The sequence below is a fragment of the Capsicum annuum genome, chromosome 3, assembly GCF_002878395.1.
Source record: "Capsicum annuum cultivar UCD-10X-F1 chromosome 3, UCD10Xv1.1, whole genome shotgun sequence".
NCBI lineage: Eukaryota > Viridiplantae > Streptophyta > Magnoliopsida > Solanales > Solanaceae > Capsicum > Capsicum annuum.
Window position 1 is genome coordinate 129108833 of NC_061113.1, and position 20972 is coordinate 129129804.

The window sequence follows — 20972 nt, forward strand, 5'->3', positions numbered from 1 at the left end:
ATTGCTGTCAATTTATCTTCTAATTTTAATTCTTCTTTTTCTAACATGAGATATAAATGTTCACCTATTTTCTTATATCTTCGTCCTAGATTAGAAAATACTATTTTTATTTTTGATCCTTCGCAGTTTTCATATATTTTTTCATCTATTATAAATTCTTCTTTATTCATTTTATTGTGAATAGGTCATGTTGATATACATATTCTAGACTGAGATTCTTTAATTTTTCTAAAAGCTTCTCTAATTTTAAATGGTCTTCGCATAATTAATTTAATAATTTTGTAGGTTAAGGAGCTCGTTACCTTGAAATTTCACATGGGTTGTAAAGTACACATGGATTATTAGAAGTTGAACTCATGAAAGAGGCCATTTCCCCACATCATTCATGGATTAAATGTTAGATTGATTGGTCATGCAGTGTTGGTTTATAAGTCGACAAAATTTGACTCATTTAACCTTAAAATGGAAAGAAAGAATGTCCTTAATGCTAGTTTTAGGGTGTTTGAATCTTTATTTTGTTGAATTTTAAGATTAAGGACAAAAAAAGGGAAATGACATAAAGGATTGAAAGGCGGAAAAAAGATGAAAAATTAAAGGAAAAAAATGAACAAAGGGATTAAAAATGAATACCAACACATTAGGAAAGTGACTATCCGATCACTGTGTTGGAGCCTTCATTGCCAATTCCAAAAGCTTACACGAGGAGCTATTTAGAGAAAAACGATATGCTAAAGGAGATTCATCGGATCATCAAACAAATCGGCGAACCAAGAAGCATGTCATTAAATACGATTGAAGAAAACCCATAGAGCATTGGAAGTTGATAGATCGGCAAGACAAATGACAATTTTTTACATCACCAAAAGGATCAGCGATGGTATGACACTATGACGAATTGCAAGAGGTGGTATTTCTATAATTTGAAGAATTGACTTTATTGAAGGTATTATCCATTTGAAACCTAATCTTTTATCTATTTCTTAATCTTAAGATTGTGATCAAACCCTATTTTTGAGATTAACTACTTTGAGCTAGGAATTTGTTTTTTTATAGGAAAAAGTTTTGATTCCTTCGTGAATATGGATGAATAATTTGGTATAATTTCTTTTCCTTAAATTATGAGTAGCAAATATCTCCACCTTGGGGTTATGAATTATTGAGTATTGGTGGTGACTATTTACATTCATATTATCTTATATGTCATGATTGCAACTAACAAAACGTATGTCACACTCATTTGAGTGGTGATGTTAGAAATATATTACCCATTTGGAGGTTAGAGGATATTTGGTAGGGAAGACATGTGGGGTTTTGAAAGAAAACCAGGTGAAATTTTGCAGCGGATTGAAAAATCATTATCAATGCATAAATCCTAAGTTAATCATAACTAATGAGCAAATCATTGTTGTATTTTAAATTACCCATGCATGTAGAAGTTCTCAAGATTGCATAACACTAACTATTATAACTAATTCATTACAACCTTGTAGCATATATTTTGACAAACAACTCTGTAACTTCTAACTTAAAAACTATTATTTTAATAAACTATCATTCATTTTTACATTGTTGTTTAATTTAAGCATTGCAAGTTGACTTGTAGTTGTGTGTGACCCTTAGGAGTGAAGTTATTGCTATAATTTCCTGTGGATTTGAACCCAAATCTTTTTGGGTAAAAATATTGGCAATTATCATATATACTTTTCCAGTATAACTTAAGCATTACCAAAAATGATATCATTGCGGGGGAATGAAATGTAGCATTTATTCTTTTTGGTGTTATAAGTAAGTTTGCATTAGTTGTAGTGTTTAGATTACATTTTTCATAGGTTTTTTCCATACATATGATAACTTAAGTCTTCATAGAGATATGAGTCACAATGGTATGGAATTGGCTTCTTTTAATGGGCATCTTGAGGCAGAGGATCATCTTAGGGATATTGGCCAGCTAGTGTTGTTTGCACCCTGCCAATGGAAGGAAATGGAGTATGGTACACTCAAATTATATCATGAGAGTATAAGTAATCATTGAAACTATAGTTTTACCCAACAAGAGTTTGAGTTGTATCCACACTGAATGATATTTTTTTGTTTCACTCTTTAGTGTAACAAGCAACTCTTGGTTTGCACCCAATATAAAAGTTAAATGAAAATTTAAATTGGGTGCTCTATTTGAACAATTTTACGAATCAATTTATTAGTATTAACAATTAGTTTTCCATAACTTATTTCACTAAGATTGTAATAAAATCAGTTATAACACTTTGGATTAACCCTTTTTGGGGATTAGTACAAGTGTGTGTAAGTGAAATACACCAAGAATAGATTACTAATTATTATTAGACGTGGTTTTAAATATTTGAAATGATCTTTCGACATGTAACAAAATTTCAGAGGGGATTCTTTCAAACACACAAATGTCTACATTACAAAACAATCATTAGCCTCGGATTTGTAATAGATCCCAAGCATTACCACTTAATGTGTGCTACTCATGACTCATAATCGAAATCTCATCACCCTTGTATTCCTTTTTAGGCAATACTAAGTATTCAAGCAGATATTCTGTTCATTACATCATTCTATCAATCAAAGAGTACAGATTTGGCTACAATCATAACACACAATCTAATAAAAAGGTAAATGATCAATACCCATACACAATCAACACTAAATCATGCATAAACCCATGTATAGCAATTTAGCTTTTCATACTATAAAATAAAAATTATTCAAAATTCTTCATATTTACATTCATTACAGAATCCAATGATTTTACGAGAAAACTATAATTCAAATCTAAAGGTACTAAATCGAAAGATTATGTTTTGACTACAAGCTCAATCACAAGAAACTTTTTACAAAATATAGGGTTTCCAATGGCCAAAAGGAATAAATAGCATCAAGAAAAATGGGGCACTTAATTACAAAATTGACCATCACTTGACAAATTTGCTTAGACTAAACCATCGGTTAACAAGTCTATGGTATACTGAATTGTACATGGCTCGCTGATTCTTTAACATTGCAAGCTCTAAGGACTACCTTTTGTTACTTTTGGTGATACATATGTCACGACGCGAGGCTACCCCCTAGTCGCAATAATAGTGCCTACGGTCACAGGTGACCATAAGATAACCGATGTGCTATTAATTGTTGAAAGCACTGAATAAAATAATAATAATGTATATGTGTGGAAAATAGCTGATAAAGCCATAAAGTCTAAATATTGAAAATATAAATGAATTCATAAGTCTGAAACAACCAATAAGACTGATAAAACTGATTAACTGTTTAACTGACTGTCTGAACGTTTGAAAAACCTCTAAATGACTGAGAAGTTGATGGGAAAATCTTCCATCTAAATCCAGCTTACTGAAAATGTAAAACTAATGAAATAAATAAATTAATCAATCCTGCCCTCGATGAATGAGGACTCACCATATCTACTGCAGGGTATGATAAATTGTCTAAGTGCAGTCAGGAAACTGTGCGTCTGAGCCTATGATATAAGATATCATAGTACCTAAAAAGAGTATGCGATCATTACTTTGAATGTACTAATATGCGAGATAGGTTTAGGCTGATATACATGGGGTATTGTGTATATGGAATAAGGAATAGCTGAATAACTTTACATGAATGCATGAAAACTGTAACATTTGAGAATGATAGACAAAGCATAAATCTATAATCTTAATTTTATAAACTTTAAATTATATAACTAATTAACTGAGAGTCTGTACACTTGGTTAAGCAAACCTGAATTGAGAATACACTTACATACCGTACTAATATAGTGAGAGGTATCATATAATCGACCTGCCCCACTCTCACCTAATTAGGATCCATCCTATTAACCCAGTTGGAATGGTGTTAGTACCATAACACAGGTACTAACATAGGATGTGTGGATCTACTAAACTACTCTCTTGAACTACTAATGAGTCACCCACAACTGATAGGTGCACTAATGATATATATGTCACCCACAACTGGTAGGTAAGCACTTTGTCAATCCATCACTAGTAGGAGGACATCTCTAACCTATGTTGTCTACGTAGTTCTTGAACTAGGGGGTTGCTACTAAGATCACACACTCTATTGGCAAGTGAGACCCTATACCCAAGTTAACTCGGTGCTAAATCTACTCCCAATTTAACTGACTCAGGAACTAAATCAAGACTACGTTTGACTAAACATGATCTCATGACTGATAGTTCTTATTATGATCATAATAACTGAATAAATATGGATAATCATAGTTTAACTGAATTATACTTGAAAATCTAAAAATCATGTAAAATATGTAGGTATCAGGTGTTCATAACCCACCCTCACAGTACAATTACTGGATGTAATAATAAGCCTAAAACTGTAGTAAAGAATTATTGTTCAAAACCTAAAAGAATAGACATTCCATAAAATTTGTGGGTATCATAAATTTAACATTAGAATGCTTAATTAGGATCATAAAGTTAGGATTCATCCAAAAATTCACTTGAATAAAGCATGGGAAATTCAAATTTATAGCATGAGGAATTCAAAATCTCTCATGGGATTACACATGGACTGAATTGCATTTAAATTACCACAGAAAAATTTATATAACCCACCTTGTATATTAAAAACTACAATAATGATAGAAAAATTCAATCTGTAGTTGAAAAGATGGTTTTTGGGCTCCATGGGTGAATGAAACCTATGAATGAACATCCCACATAACTTAAATTCTTTAACTTGAAAGCGAAACATCAATATTGGTGCTTTCTTGAAGGTTCTTGATCTTGGGGATCTTGAATTCTTTATTTATTATGGAGAAAGGAATTGAATTTATGATATTTGGCAAAAGAGGAGAGTTTTATTGAGAAGGATTTGGAGAAGAAGGGAAAATAATGCCCTAAATGATGTCCCAATTCATCTTATGGACTATTTGAATTGAAGGGGAAAAAACCCAATTGTATTTCATGCAATTAAATTTGTAGCTGGGCATGACGATCTTATAGCGAAGTGGTCTAATCATGGTGGTGCATTCCACTCACTATTATGTGGTATGCATGACAAAGGGAACAACACAACGATGCGGGCCTATTACATTGACTTGCTAGATTTGTGATCCAAACATGACCCAAACCCCATCCAAAAAATTAGAAACTTCTCCGAGACATGATCTTTACACCCATTAACATGAATTAACTTAAAATCCAATATCTCAAGGTCAAGAAGACCAAATTAAAAATCCTTAGAGTTTATAAGACTTAAAATGACTATGTCCCCAACACAGTGAAATTTTCATGCCTTAAACCCCTTATGCATGTAACTAGAAGCTAAATTGATCTAAGAATAATATAGGGTATTACAATATCTTTTTCTTGGGAACATTCATCCTCTAATGAGACTGGTTGTACTGAGAGCACTGAACTAAGGTAACTAGGATTACCTACTAAACATTCATGATTGAGAACATGAGTACATAACTGAGTCCAAAACATGATACATGAACTAAAATTATTTCATGAATGCATTTAATGACATAAGAATGATTATGTAGCTTTAATTGATAATTTGGAAAGAGTCAATCTATGTAAAATTGTAACCTTAAGATGAGTCTGAGTTTATGGAGAAAAGATAAGTATACTTGGTATGCATATTTGCTTCTTCTTCCCAAGTAGCTCCTTCAATGGACTGATTCCTCTGTATAACTTTAACCAAGGGAACCTTTTTTGGTCCTTAGAGTATGATCTTCAAATTCTAGGATCTCAACTAGAACATCTTCAAAAGAAAGGCTATCCTAAACACTTGTGACTTCTAAAAGAGTAACAATAGTTGAATCATCAATACTTTTCTAGTACAAAGAAACATAAAACATTGGATGCACTGATGCCTTCTCTGCAGGCTACTCAAGATCTTAAGCTACCTTCTCAAAATGGTTCAAGATTCTGTAAGGGCCAACGAAGGAGGGACTAAGCTTCCCCTTTTTGCCAAATCTCTTTACTCCCTTCATGGGCGAGATTTTTAAATAGACTAAGTCACCAACATCAAACTCAAGATCTCTCCTTCTCATATCTGCATAAAAATTTAGGCGACTTTGGGATATCTTGAATCTATCAAAAATCTACTGAAATTTTTCCATCGTCTCAAACAATAAATCTTGACTTATCAAAGTATCCTTACCTACTTCAAACCAACCAAAAGGAGACCTATATCTCCCCCCATATATAGTCTTAAATGGAGCCATTTGAATATTAGAGGAATAGTTGTTATTGTAGGCAAATTCAATCATGGGTAAGTAGTCATGCCAACTACTCTTAAAATCAATAACACAAGCTGTCAATATGTCCTCTAAGGTCTGAATGGTACTCTCTGCCTGACAATCATTCTAAGGATGAAAAGCTATGCTGAGATAGAACTTTGGCACCAAGACAATTCTAAAAAGTATTTTAAAAGTTAGATGTAAATTGAGTACCTCTATCTACTATGATAGACAATGGGACTCCATGCAACTTAACCAACTCTCTAATATAAAACCATACATAATCCTTATCTGAATACGAAGTTTGAACTAGCAAGAAAAAAGGTGATTTAGTTATTCTCTTAAAAATGACCTATATCAAATTTGGCTGGCGATGAGTATAAGGAAAACCTGTCACAAAATCCATTTTAACCACTTCTCACTTCTAAGTAGGAATACAGAACTCCTGCAATGCATCACTAGGACTCTGTTGCTTAACTTTAGCCTGCAGATAATTTGAACACTTAGCCATAAACTCTGCAATATCCTTCTTCATGCCATTTCACCAATAGATTTTTCGCAAGTCATAGTATATCTTAGTTGCTCCTGGGTAAATGGAATATCGCGTAACATATGCCTCCACCAAAATGTATTATCTCAAATCATTCAAAAATTATACAAATAACTTGCTTTGAACATTAAATACACCATCTCCCCCTTGAGAGAAAACCTCTACTTTCTGATCTCTAACTGCCTCCTTTAACTTAACCAAACTAGGATCCCTGTCTTGTTTTTCTTTTACATTGGCAACAAATGAAGATTTCAAACCATTCTAAGTCTATATGTTTCCTTCAGTGGAATAAACCAATCGAACACGCAATCTAACAAGTTGATTAACCCCCCTAACTAACTTCTTCTTATTATCCTCAACATGAGCAACACTACCCATAGATAATATACTACCCAAAATGTATTCTCTAATAAATATTTAAATCTCTCTCTAAAACACATATTATGAACTTTAATGATCCATGAACACATCAACATGAACCCCATAAAGATAATGCCTCCAAAAACAACAACTAACAACTCAAGATAGTGGATAGGATAATTCTTTTCATGGGCATAAGTTGTCTAGAGGCATAGGCTATGACCTTAACTCTCTGCATCAACACACAACCAAGACAAATATTGGAAGCCTGATAGTAAGCTACAAACCCATCTGAACCATCATGCAAAGTAAAGCCTAGGGATGAAATAAGTTGACTCTTCAACTCCTGAAAACTCTTCTAACATGAATTTGAGCAATGAAACTTGAATTTTTCTGAGTCAATTGAGACATGAGGTATGCAATATAAGAAAAGCCTTTAAAAAACCATTTTTAATAGCTATCCAAACCTAAGAAACTCTTAATATTTAATGGAGAGATGGGTCTTGTCTAGTTTCTCACTTCTTTAGTCTTTTGAGGGTCAACTAGATTTCTATCACAAAAGACAATATGGCAATGAAATGCTACTAATCTCAGCAAAAACTCACACTTACTCAACTTGGCAAACAATTGATGGGATATTAGTCTTTAATATAATTATGAGATAGTACGCATGATCATTTTCACTATGAAAATAGACAAGAATATCATCAATTAAGATTGTGACAATCATGTCCAAGTACTATTTGAACACTCTTTTCATCAAGTCCATGAACGCTGTAGGGGTATTTATTAGTCGAAAAGACATATCTAGGAATTAAAAGTAACCATACTGAGTTCTAAAAGATGTTTTTGAAATGTCATATTCTCTTTCTCTGAGCAGATGATATCAAAATCTATGTTCTATATTAGAGAAGTAACTGGAATCCTGAAGTAGCTCGAACAAGTAATCAATTCTGGGGAGTGGATACTTATTCTTGATTGTGACTTTTGTCAACTGATGGTAATCGATGCACATTCAGATAGAATCATCTTTCTTACGCATGAACAAGATGGGAGCATCCTATGGGGAAACACTAGGCTTGATGAATACCTTATCTAAAAGATCTTTCAACTATTCTTTCAATTTCCTTAGCTCAACTGGAGTTATTCTTTAGTACAGGTTGGAGAAAGGTTGGGTATGTAGAAAAAGATCTATTCCAAAGTTAATTTCCCTTATGGGCGGAACTGTAGCAGATTTTCGAGGAATACATCTAGAAATTCCAGTACTACTTAAATTAACTCAAGACTTGGAGTTTAAAAAATAGAGATGTTTACTCAAACAAGATGATAAACACATCCCTTGATATCATTTTTTTCTTGCCTTAAGATACGAAATAATCTGACCCCTAAGAACAGAGGTACTTCCCCTACATTTAGTGATTAGTTCATTAGGAAACTGATGTAAAATCACTCTATTTTTGCATTCAACTAAGGCATAACATGAGTGGAGCTAGTCCATGCTTAGAATGACATAAAAATTAGTCATCTCTAACTCAACAAGGTCCTCTGAGGTAACTTTTTTGGACACAGTAACCGGACAGTTCATGTATACCTATCTGGTTATAATGGAGAAAATTACTAGATAAGACACTGAGAAAGGTTCTGCTAAAGATTTGGGACTGATATGAAAATTGACTTCTATATAGGATCTTACAAAGGAGAATGAAGCTCTGAGGTCTAATAAAGTATAAACATGAAGATAAAAGACCTGTAACATACCCGTAACTCAGGAGAACTTTTCTGATCATGTCGAGTCTGGAGAGAATACAATCTATTCAAACATTGCCCACTAGTTGCATTAGAAGCAGCACCCTGCTGAGTGAGGCGACTGATGAGTGGTCATTTTACCACTCTTTTATGCTCATTATTCATGTACATTACTTTGTAATGAATGAATAAATGTGACATAGTTGTATTGAATAAACTAATGTCCATATTTTGTAGTCATAGGGCTGAGAAGATTAGAATATGTGTAATAAAGCTAAAAATAATAAAAAAGGGAGCAACCAAAGTCCAGCTAAAGACTTTGAAAAGAAGAGCCTTGGGAACCGTAGTCACGGTCAGTGACCGTGATCGCATTAGTAAAGAAAAAGTCTTCCAATAGCGGTCGCAAGTGATAGCCATAGTCGGGTAGCTACGGGCATATCCAAATATAAACAATCGCACACAAGCAGAGAAATCAGCCCAGGGGCAAATTTGTAACTGCACATGCTGATCCCAATTTTCACAAAATAACCAAAACCCTATTCATTCCATCACATTCCTTCTTCCCTAATTTTCTATGTTTTAGCTTGAGACTTTGTAGCCTCCAATTTTGGAGAAGAAAATATTGTATAAATTTTCGTGGAAGAATACATTGGATACATTCTAAGTGGATTATTTGATCACTTCCATTGTTGATATTGCGGGAGAGTCAAGTTTGAAGTAACATTTTCTTAAATCTTCAATAATTCATTTGAATAGATATAATGGGTATATCTATACTTTTTTATCTTATGTATAACTAAATCTCCATCTTGGGTTTATGTGTGAATAGGGGTTTAAGTGTGTGTGGGTTTTTATTATTTGCATATATTTGGTAGTTCATGTTTATGGGTTTATTTATTACTATGCTAGTTTGGTTGGGATTTGATGGGTGAAAGCTCTAAATACCCACATGGGCTTGATGGGTGAAAGCTCCATGTTGTAGAAAATCCAATGCAGTATTTTAAATAACATTTTTGGGTGAAGTTTAGAAATCTATATCATTCTCGAAAGAGGGATATGGTGACAAATGCAATGATAGATAATTATGTGTGTAGTTTGGTAAATTCTCACTATCTTAGAAATAAGGATGAAGGTGAGGTTGACTATGCCTTGGGGTTATCCTAGAAATAGGGATTCCTTAATGGAGGTTGTGGTTACAAATTATTGAACACACTTATTAGGTATTCGAAATAATCAATGGGAGAAAGTTTGGTGTTTTGTCGAAAGGCTAACATCAAAACTTATAAACAAGCCTACCCATATTTGAATTATTGAAGTGATGTTTATAATTAGATCCCACATATTACTCCCTTAGTAATACATAATCCCATGATCCGTGCATAATTGTTAAAACTCTAATTATTCATAGCCAAAAATTTATACTAGAAAATTCCAGAAAGAAACTTTAGTGTAGGAACTCACCTCCCCTATTTTTTATTTTTTTAATAGTTTATTGAATTTAACTTCTATCTATCATTTTTAATTAACTTGATCACCACTCATATTGTTCCTCGTGGATTTGATCCCTACTCTAAAGTTGGGTAAATCTATTAACGAATACCACCTTACACTTAAGTGATGTGTAAGTTGAGCATTGTCTAGAATGATGCCATTATCTGGGAACAATTTGGCATATTAAGTTAGTTTGGAATTTAAGATACTTTCTTGAATCTAGGGTATATATGTGTTTGTGATTTTTCATTGTAGGTAGATTTTATTTTATTTTTACTCTTCGTTATGGCATCTTCTAAAAAATATAAGATGAATTATTATAAGTCATATCAAGACCCCCATGTTTATATTATTATGGAAAACACTTCAGGAAAGATTCTAAGTTTTCTCCTCGAGGAGAGATTTCACCTTCTCAATCTAATTAGGACTATGGTTGCCCCCTGTATGGACATCTAAAAGGATATTGGTAAGAGTGTCTAAATATCTTCTCCCACTATTATGCTAACCAAGTTTATAGTTCTTCTTATAATCTTGGTAGGTCTTATGAAGGAAGGAAAGATGAGCAACCATAAAAAACCACTGGTCTTAACACAATACTCTAAACCATTATAGATCGAGTGGATGCAACATGGGAGAATCTTAAAGACTTAAATAAGTCCTAAGATGTTTTCCAATATGAAACTATAAAGGTAAGGGAATTGGGTAAAGACATATCTCATTGAAACATCACAACATTGCCCATTCCCTAAGAGGAGATTTATTGAAAAAAAAACAAGCTATGATGAAGAGCTCGGTAGTGATGACTCCTCAGATTTTCCAAACCATCCAACTCATATGATGGAGAAGAAGCCCAAATAAAGGAAATGGTACTAGAGTCAAGAGAAGAATCAATGTAAATCTCTTATAATAAGTCCCGTTCATTTTAGGGTGAAGATACCCTGGAGGAGGTTAACCCAAAATTAAGTGTTGGACCACATTCAACGTATTTTTTAACATTGTGTTTAAAGTATATGATAAAGATCCATCCCTATGAACAAATAGAGGATTGTAGGGAGATGGAGTTTGACTCTTGTATTTTGGAGTTTGACATTCCACGGGAGAACATGGAAGCCCACCCATCTAAGGTCAAGATACTCAATTTCCATAGTCCTAGGAATGGACTATTGATGTGCTCACTTTTACCTATGAAGCTAAAACAAAAGTTTGATGCAAAGATGGGTAAAAGGTTTAAATCTTCAAAAAGGACAGATGAAAACTTGTTTTCCATTTCTTTATCTCTTCAAATCCTCTTTTTTGAAGATCTGAATCTTTTATCCCTCTATCATTTATTACATATTATGAAAAATTTGTGATAGACAATCAATTCTTCTAAGTGGAAGCATAAAATGAAGTGGAGGGGGAGTCTCACTAAGACTTTAAACTAAGCGTTCGATGGGAGGCCACCTATCATGCAATGAAACATGGCGCCTATCCTTTTAATTATGCATGCTAGAATAATTTTTTTTTAATCATGCATAAACCTTGAGATGGTGCTGGTCACCAAAATTTTGATTGAATTTGAAGAAGAAAAGGGTGAATTTGGCATTTTAGACTGAACAAGAAAGGCAGGGGATCAGATTTTTAGTCTCAGTAACTGCGATCATAGCCCGTGTCAATGCTATCACAGTTTCCATGCGACTAAGACTGCGATCATGGTCAAATGAGCTTAAATGACAATCCAATTTCTCACTTTTCACCCACCCCTTCTTCACTTTCTCTCAATATTTTCTTCACTTTTTGGCACTTTAGTGCATAACCAAGGGTCATCTCATTCCAATAGCATCTACTATTGTGGTAAGTTGTCTTAACTCCTCTTATTTGAATAAAAATGCATGATTTGATCTTTTAATGTGTATATAGACCCTAAAGTGATGTTTGTGTTATCATATCCACGCTAAATTTTTATTGATATGCGGTTCGCTACTATAGATAGTGAACACGCTGTGTGAAGAAGTGTTGAGTACCCAAAAATTAAGCCTTAAACCATATAAGTGGAAGTGTGCACCATGCATGAGATTGAAAGCGTCTACAAATTTTGTGTTCAAATTATTTAAGTTTGAGGTTGGGAACACACAGTCTAGTCTTATAATTCTCCATTTACAGCGTTATAATGCTTTTTTTAAGAAAAATTTTAGGCTGAAACCATGTTTGAAACAATGCGCAGAATCCGTCAAACTTGGTCTCAGGTACCGCGATTGCAGACCAAATGACAGTAATCGGGGTTAGCACACCGCGATCGCCATAACTAATGGCAGGTTATGGTAGACTTTGAACATTTCTGTACATCCCTTTTCTTGCATTCAAATCCATATTGCACTACCACATGAGCTTATCTGTTTGATCTAACATGTGTTTAGTATGAGAAAACTAAGATTGGTTTAAGTTAGATTGCTCATAGATCATCATCCTCATAGATAGAAGATTTCAATGACACCAGGTTTATGACCGCACAATGCCGCCAAATCTATTATGATCTCTTCCATAGGGCTAAGATACTTCCTAAGAGGGGTATCAGCATGGATAAGGTGGAAGAGAAGCTCAGAGAATTCCACGCCAGACTCACTACGAGCGGGTTGATATGCTTTTCCCCAAAACTCAATGATGCAAATGATATATTGGTGCATAAGTTCTACGTAAACTCAACATAGTCTCTCTCACAAACCCCATGATGACATTTAATTTAAATAGGTAAACTTTTTAGTGAAGTAGGTGATTATAGTGTATGGGCTCCCAAATGTCGACCTGAGGTAGTTCCACGCAAGGGCATATGGGCTTGGGTCCTAGATAGCCAGCATTTTATACCCTAGTAAAGAAGTTCCTTGGTCCATAACCAAGAAAGACATTTTAATGAAGGATTTCAAAGGAGAGGCCAAACTTTGGTTAAACATCATATGCAACCGAGTATCACTTTCCACCCATACGACCATCGTCATAGACTTGACAACTCAAACGGTGTCTTGTATCTTATTTGGCATCCCTCTTAATGTGGGAGAGATTATCTTATAAGAAAAGAGCTATCACCAGATCCATGAAGGTATGCACCTACTTTTTCCGTCCTTTGTCACTGAACTTTATAAGAGAACAGAAGTAGAGGAGTGTGCTGCAGATACTTAGGTGCACTCCGGCCCTAAAATCTATGCACTCAAATTCAGAGGTGAGGGTTCCCTAGGTAAGAGCAAGAAAAGAAAGATACATTTTGACAAAGCAGCCAAGAAGGACCAAGCAGCAAGCGGACCCTCATCTACAACCTCGATAATCTTTTAGATCAAATGAAAGTGGTCAGAGAGTTAGTGTCTAGAGTACCTAAGGGTCCGGGAGAGCCCACAATATCCCATCATTCGTATGTAATGAAATCTGACTATGAGAAGTACATTAAGGAGTAGCAGAAATAGGGAACCACCATTGCCATCCTAGAGAGAGCATACTCAGCCGTAGAAGGAGCACACAGGGACCTTAAGCAATCACATAAGAAGATCGTACGAATAGAGAAAAAGAGAGATAAGTTCTTTAAGAAGATGTGGAAGAGAGTAAAAGGCATATTTAAGCTGCTCAGACCAAATAAGAAATTGCCTTCTTCAAAGCTAGATAGTAAAGATGAGTCCTCTACTAATTGGTCGGTTGACAAGATTGGTGGTGCCAACACAAAGTCAGATCGGGAGACAAGCTCGTAATGCAGATTTAGGGAGACACTTCTTACTCTTACTTTAGTATGCATGCAGTGAGGACACTGCATTTTTTCTAATTGGGGGTTGCCCCCAAAATCATAGTATTTTTGATGACCTGATGCTAGACATTATTTCTTTTATGTTATTATTTTTGGATGATGTTTTGGATATTATTTCATTTTATGGATTATCATGCTATTCTCTTATTTTTAATATTCTTGTGATTTACTTTTATTTTGATCTTTTTGATGCATCACTAACTTTTCTTGATGATGGATTGAGCGATTACAGTCATAAGAGTAAAGTCTTGTATTTGGATTTGAAGGATAAATGCATGGGAATTCATAGTACCTATGGCATAAATGTTGAAAAATACAAGGATGTCTGAGTACCTGTAGAATTTTGTTATATAAAATATGGATCATTTTGTTCTCACCTCTAGTGAAGTCTGAGTAGCCATATGGGTAATTTGCCCATCTTGAGCCAATTATGAGACTAATGTTTTAGTTGTAGCTATAGTTTAGCAAATTGTGTGCGGTTCTATTATAAAATGAAAAAACCCCTCCATCCAAATTTTTTTAAAATATCAAAGGAATGGACATGAGCGATATTGTAACAAAACTTTTTATCTTTTTCTAACTCTGTATGTTCTTTATTTGTAACTAATGAGAGATACTCCAATTTTATCTCAAATGGGAGGGGCAATTGAGCCTTTTTGGTAAGTTTTTTGTGTCATGTGCGGTGAGCTTTTACATTCATCTCTTGCATACGTGGGTTATCTAGAACTTGTCCCGATTATCTTTCAACTCTAATATTGATTATATTTGGTTAAAGAAATAATTTTAGGCCCTTTGTGATTTTGGAATTTCCTCTAACCTAAAAATCCAACCCATGTATGAATAGCATCCCTATTTTTCCACTACGAGCCTTTGGACCTTTCTTTGGAAAACATATTATAAGTCATGAACTATTTTTTTAATCCCTCTTTTGAACCATATCCTTCTTGAACATGAAATGCAATTTGAGGCAAAATACCTAAGTTAGTGGTGGTAATGATTGTTGGAAGTGAGTTTGGTGCCCTAAAAAATGTAGTTATATGCCTAGTATGCCTAATTTTTTTTAAAGAAAAAGGCTAATAGAAGAAGAAAGGACCCAAAATGGGAAAGATTGCATGAAAATGAGATAAAGAAGTTGGGTGAACAAATAAAGAAAGAAGAAGGCACAATAAATGAAAAAAAGCAAGGAGAGTGGCCCACAGTTTAAGAAAAAAAACTTTGAAATGTGTGATGTAGATGTTCAAGGAAGGGTGTAGCCATGTTAGTACCCAAATGATGTACTACCTTAAGACAAATCTACATTACAAGCTTAGAAAGTTCTTCGAGATCTCCAACCACATACTTTCTTTATAGTGGTGATTGAAAAGAGGGGCAATCCTATGGTATAACCCTTGTTGGATAAAGATTTCTTTTGTGAGGAGAGAGTTGTGCACTTAAAATTCCCTATTGCATATTTTGTAACTCAGTGTGTGAAATTATTTTTCTTGTGAGGTTGGCACATGAAACTAGTTAAGGTTGGTGATTTTGTCACCATCCAAGAGATGAGGCAAATGGAGTACACCTTAGTTTAGTGTAAAAGAGAGTCACTTCTAGAGCATTATTGATTGTTGCTTGACTCTTGGAAGTCTTGTACATATTTTGATAGTGCATATTATAATGAGGGGTATGGTGAAGATAGCTTAGCCCATGTGCAATGAGTTATGGTTAATGACGCAAGTTCGGAAACATCTAATTGCATGGACAGATTTCAACTTGACATCAAAAGTGTAAACTATTTCAATAAAGTATGGAATCTAAGAATCAACACAATAGAAGATTAACTTTATATTTTATGGTCCTTTTTAGTCATAATATGCTGCACATCTAATTAAGGGTATTTATGTCTGTTCATATCAAAGCTTAGCCTCGAAGTATAAATAGAATATGATGAGCATATTTTGGGTAGACAATATTTTTTAGATTGAATGCTCTTGATCAGTTTGTGGGTTTATCCCTATGTGTCTACATTGGATATCTTTTGAATATCTTTTGGTAAGATTATTCATTTAAGAGTTCAATTCTCTTCTCCTTTGAATTAATCATATAATTGTTTGTTCAAATTAGAGAGTCACAAATAAATATTTGGTCATCTCTAGTTTACTTCAATTATGGGATTATTCTTTTTTTCTTACTTATCTCTTCTTAATTTCTTGATTATCTCTTGAATCTATGTATCTTGTATCCCACTTTACATCAATTGGTATCAGAGCAAGGCTAAAGAATTGTTCCTACAATTCTTAATCCTTGGCTCTTATAGTTTGAAAAAATTCAAAAAAAAAATCGAATTAAAAATTGGATAAAATTTTAAAGTGTATATTATTAGGTTTTGTTGATAATAGTTCAAAGTGCTTGAATATCAAATTTGAGAGCATTTGAAGTTGATTTGTAGTTGATTTTACCGTATTTTCTATCATTTTTGCAGCAGAAATTTCAGCACTTTCTAAAGTGAAAAAAATTAAATTGTTGAGCTTTCTTGGGAAAATTTTATCATCATCTTGTGGATCTAAGTTGTTTTAATCATGGGTAAACTATAGTAGTTTCCAATTTTGGAATCTACGAACGAATTTGGGGTCAATTTTGGGTTTAAAAATTAGGCATTTTTCCTTGTGCGAATTTTAGAGAAATTTTGAAGTTTTTGTTGATTTCTTACTTCAAAAACTATTGGGTGAGACTTAAAAGTGTCTCATATTGATTGGTTAAACTTTATTTGAGTTGGGTCATCATTTCTCGAAACTCTAAAGTTTGAGTTGGTTGGTTTATAGGTAAATCATATTGTATGTCAATTTCTTTCGCTAGTTTACATTGAGTATTAGTTCTACTCATGTTATCTAGTTATTTTTTTGTTCATATTTTATTTTGTGTCAATTTCTTTCATGATTTTCTCTTTTTTGTTTCATTGTGTGTTTAATTCATTCTTTGTCTGTTAGTGTGTTTTGTCCTTATTTATTATTGATATAAACTCTACTCCGAACCGATACTTGAAACCTTACTTTAAGATTATCTGAGATTGTAGAACCGTGAAGAGACTAAGGAATATGCTTGAGTGGTAAAAGGCTTGAGTGGTGAGATCATTTGAGTGTGGCCATAAAAGCCTACGACCTTTGAGTGTATACACGAGCAGAAAGAAAATTGAGTGCCATCACTTGAGTTATACACATGAGGGAGTGACTTGTTAGGTCCATTATTTACTAACCACTTTTATTGTCCTAATTGTATTTTATATAGGTTCAAGGAGTTACAATGGAGTTTTGGATGTCCATGGAAATAGGAGAACTTCATCTTATAATTCTAAGAGTTGTTCTGAAGTTTTTTATGATTATAGTGGTGCTTCTAGAAGAAAAACGAGCATGAGGTTAATGAAGGTTTTGCTAAATTTGAAGTCATTGTGGAGGGGTATGAGAGTGGTTGCACATTTGATTGCACCTTTGGTGTAAATAAATTGTGTTATACCAACTTCATTGATCCTTCTTTGGTTAAGTGGTTGGATATACCTTGTCATAAGAAAAACTCACCATATAAATTTGATGGAAGTTTTGTTGACAAAGAGGTGAAGATCATTGTTTACCATGGAAGCTATCAAGGGGGTATTTGGTGTGATGTACATCCTTTGTCTTCTTTTTTATTATGTTTAGGAGCTCCTTGGTTCAATCAAAATAAATTTTGGTTTGATAGAGAGTTGTAAAAGTTTGTTGTTGTAGATTCGATGGAATGAAAGCATGTCTTAACTCCTAAGGCCATTAAGGAATCTTCAATAACAAATAAGGAAGTCAAGAATTGAAAGTGAAGACTACTAACTTGAAATTTGATGTACAACATCATTCCAATAATTCAAGTAGAGTCGTTGGAGCTTCTAGCGATGCTAAATTTAAAATTGATGTGAAGAGTCATCCCAATGACTCAAAAGGGATTCTTGGAGCCTATTGTACTTCTAATGAAATGAGTGAGCGAGAAATGAAAAACAGGAGTGAGGGAGTGAATAGTGACAATTTGAAAAATAAAAATGAAAGGATATTTGGAATGAATTGAGTGAGTGGCTACAAGCACAAAGGAAAGGAGAGTTGAAAAATGACAATGAATTGTCACAAGAGGAAAAGAAGAAGAGTGAAGAAAGTGAGAGAAAAAAAGATGAGATAATAGAAAAACAAGAGAATGTGAGTGGGAGATTTTCTTATTTTAATTCTAACCATTTAAATTTTTGTTCTTTTAGTATTTCCACTTCTTTTATAGTCATTCTTGAAGAAGAGCACAAAGAGAACGACTCAACATGGAAACAAATTAAAGAATTGAACGAAGCAAGTCAAGTTTGAACTACTTCAAGTAAGCAAGTGAACGTAATTGTAGAAAATCAAGGTAAAGAATATTTGTTAAGTATTAATCAAGGTAAAAAGACTAATCCTAACTCTTTAGTTACGTCACATGAACTTGATACTAACTTGTGTATGTATGTTAGACCATCTTTTGGTGAGGTTGATGGTTCCTTACTTTTTGTCAATAGAAAAATGAATGATGACCATACACTTGTTGAATATTATTGTGGAGATAAAATTGTTATTAATTGTGAGCTTAAAATGATTCAAGCAAGTGTTATGTCAAATATGAAAACACATAGTATTTCCTTGAATTCTTGTGATTAAGATGAATATACATCTTCTTTAGCTATTCAAAATACTAAAAATGTGATTGATGCTGATTGTCTCTTTGCAAGTGAATTTTATTGTAACAATTCTTTATATTGTAAGGACATAAATATTCTTGGTGATAAAACTCCTGAAATAGAGCATAAGAAGTGTGATCATAGTCTTTTTGAGCTTAAAAAATATCAAAATTTTAAAAATCTTTGAGAATCCTCATTTTTGTGATTTTCAAATGAATAATTCACTTCTTGTTGACTCATATGCATTTGATGATAGTGATCATCCAAAACATAAAGAATGCATTATTTTTTAAAATGATTCTTGTGACTTGTCTGAGGGTGTTAATTGTTTGGATGTTTGCATGCTATCTCCCGATTTTTTTGTTCAAAGTACTATTTTTGTTTAAATGTCCTCCATAATTAAAGAAATCTTATAAAGAAAGGGAGAGGCACAAGTGATTTGATTTGTAAATTGATAGATTCTAGCTTCTGTGTCAATTTATTTACTTACTCTAATATGGCCTTTGAGGATATTATTTGGGATGACTTTTTTAAATACTTATACAAGGAAATGTAAATATGATTTACTTGAAGCATTGCCAAATATCTATGGGCATAAATGTGGCAATTCTTCTTTTGATGAGTTTTCTAACCTTGTTGATCTAATTGTATAATACCATCAAGAGAGGGTCTACAATGAGGTAAGATTATTTGGAGCATCTTCTTGGTCTATAAAAAATATTTGAGGTATCTTTGTCTTCTAAATTCAAGAATTATTTGTTTTAATGGCTAGTCCTCATTTTTGGACTTTCTAAAGTCATGAAGGTAAATTTTTATGCCTTTTACCTTCAAAGTAGCAACTTTATTCTAATTTGTGAGACTTATTTAATGTTGCTATTTTATTCATGTTGTGAGTTACTAAGTAACAAAATACAAGAAAGTTTTAAAATTGATGTTCGTATTTCATTCTGGAAATACATATTTGAATTTAAGGTTTGTGGTTAATATTATTTGTTTTCTTAAACATGTGGTTAGAGGAGTACAATAATATTGTGAATTAAGGAACTATTTGGTTCAAGTTGTTGAAGAAACTAGTTTTAACTTGAAAGTTCTAATGTGTAAAATTATTAGTTTCTTTAATCTTTTTAATGATTATGATATGTTTTTGAGTAAAGTTCTTGATATTATGTTTGAAAACTAGATTTTTAGAAAACTTCATGATTCTTGGCTCTATCACAAAAGTGCATATTTGTGGAGTGCTATATAACTTGAACGATTATTATTTTTTGGTTTGGGTACTAATTCCCCTCAATAATTTGCAATGTTTGAATTTGAGGTCGAACTTTTCAACAAGGGGAGAATGTTGCATGTTCGGAAAGTGCTAATTACGTAGATGGATTTCAACTTGACATCAAAAGTGTGAAGTGTTTCAAGAGAGTATGGAAGCTAAGAATCCACATACTAGAAGATTAACATGATATTTTACGGTCCTTTTTAGTCGTAATATGATGCACTTTTAATCAAGGGAATTTATGTCTTTTCATATCTTCCCTAGAAGTATAAATAGAATATGATGAGCATATTTTTTGTAGACTACATTTTTTAGATTGAACACAGTCGATGAGTTTGTGGGTTTATCCCTTTGTCTCTACATTGGATCTGTCTTGAATAGCTTTTTGGTAAAATTATTCATATGTCAGTTCAATTCTCTTCTCCCTTGAATTAATTATGTAATTGTTTGTTCAAATTAGAGAGTGTCAAGTCAACATTTGTTCATCGTTAGTTTACTTCAATTGTGGGATTATTCTTTCTTTCTTACTTATCCCTTCTTAATTCTTGATTATCTCTTGAATCTATATATCTTGTATCACGTTTTACATCACGATTAAAATCGAAGTCATTGTGATATGTAGGGAATAAAAGTTGGGCTTAGATAAGTGTGTCTCATGGTAAGAAGTAATTATAATTTAGGACAAGAAAAAGCTTTAAGTTGGGGGTGTTGATGAGTGGTGATTTTACCCTTTTTTGTACTCATTATTCTTGCACATTACTTTGTTTTGAATGAATAAATGAGACATAGTTGTCATTGAATGCACTAATATCAATATTTTATAGGAATAAGGTTTAGGAGATTAGAAAA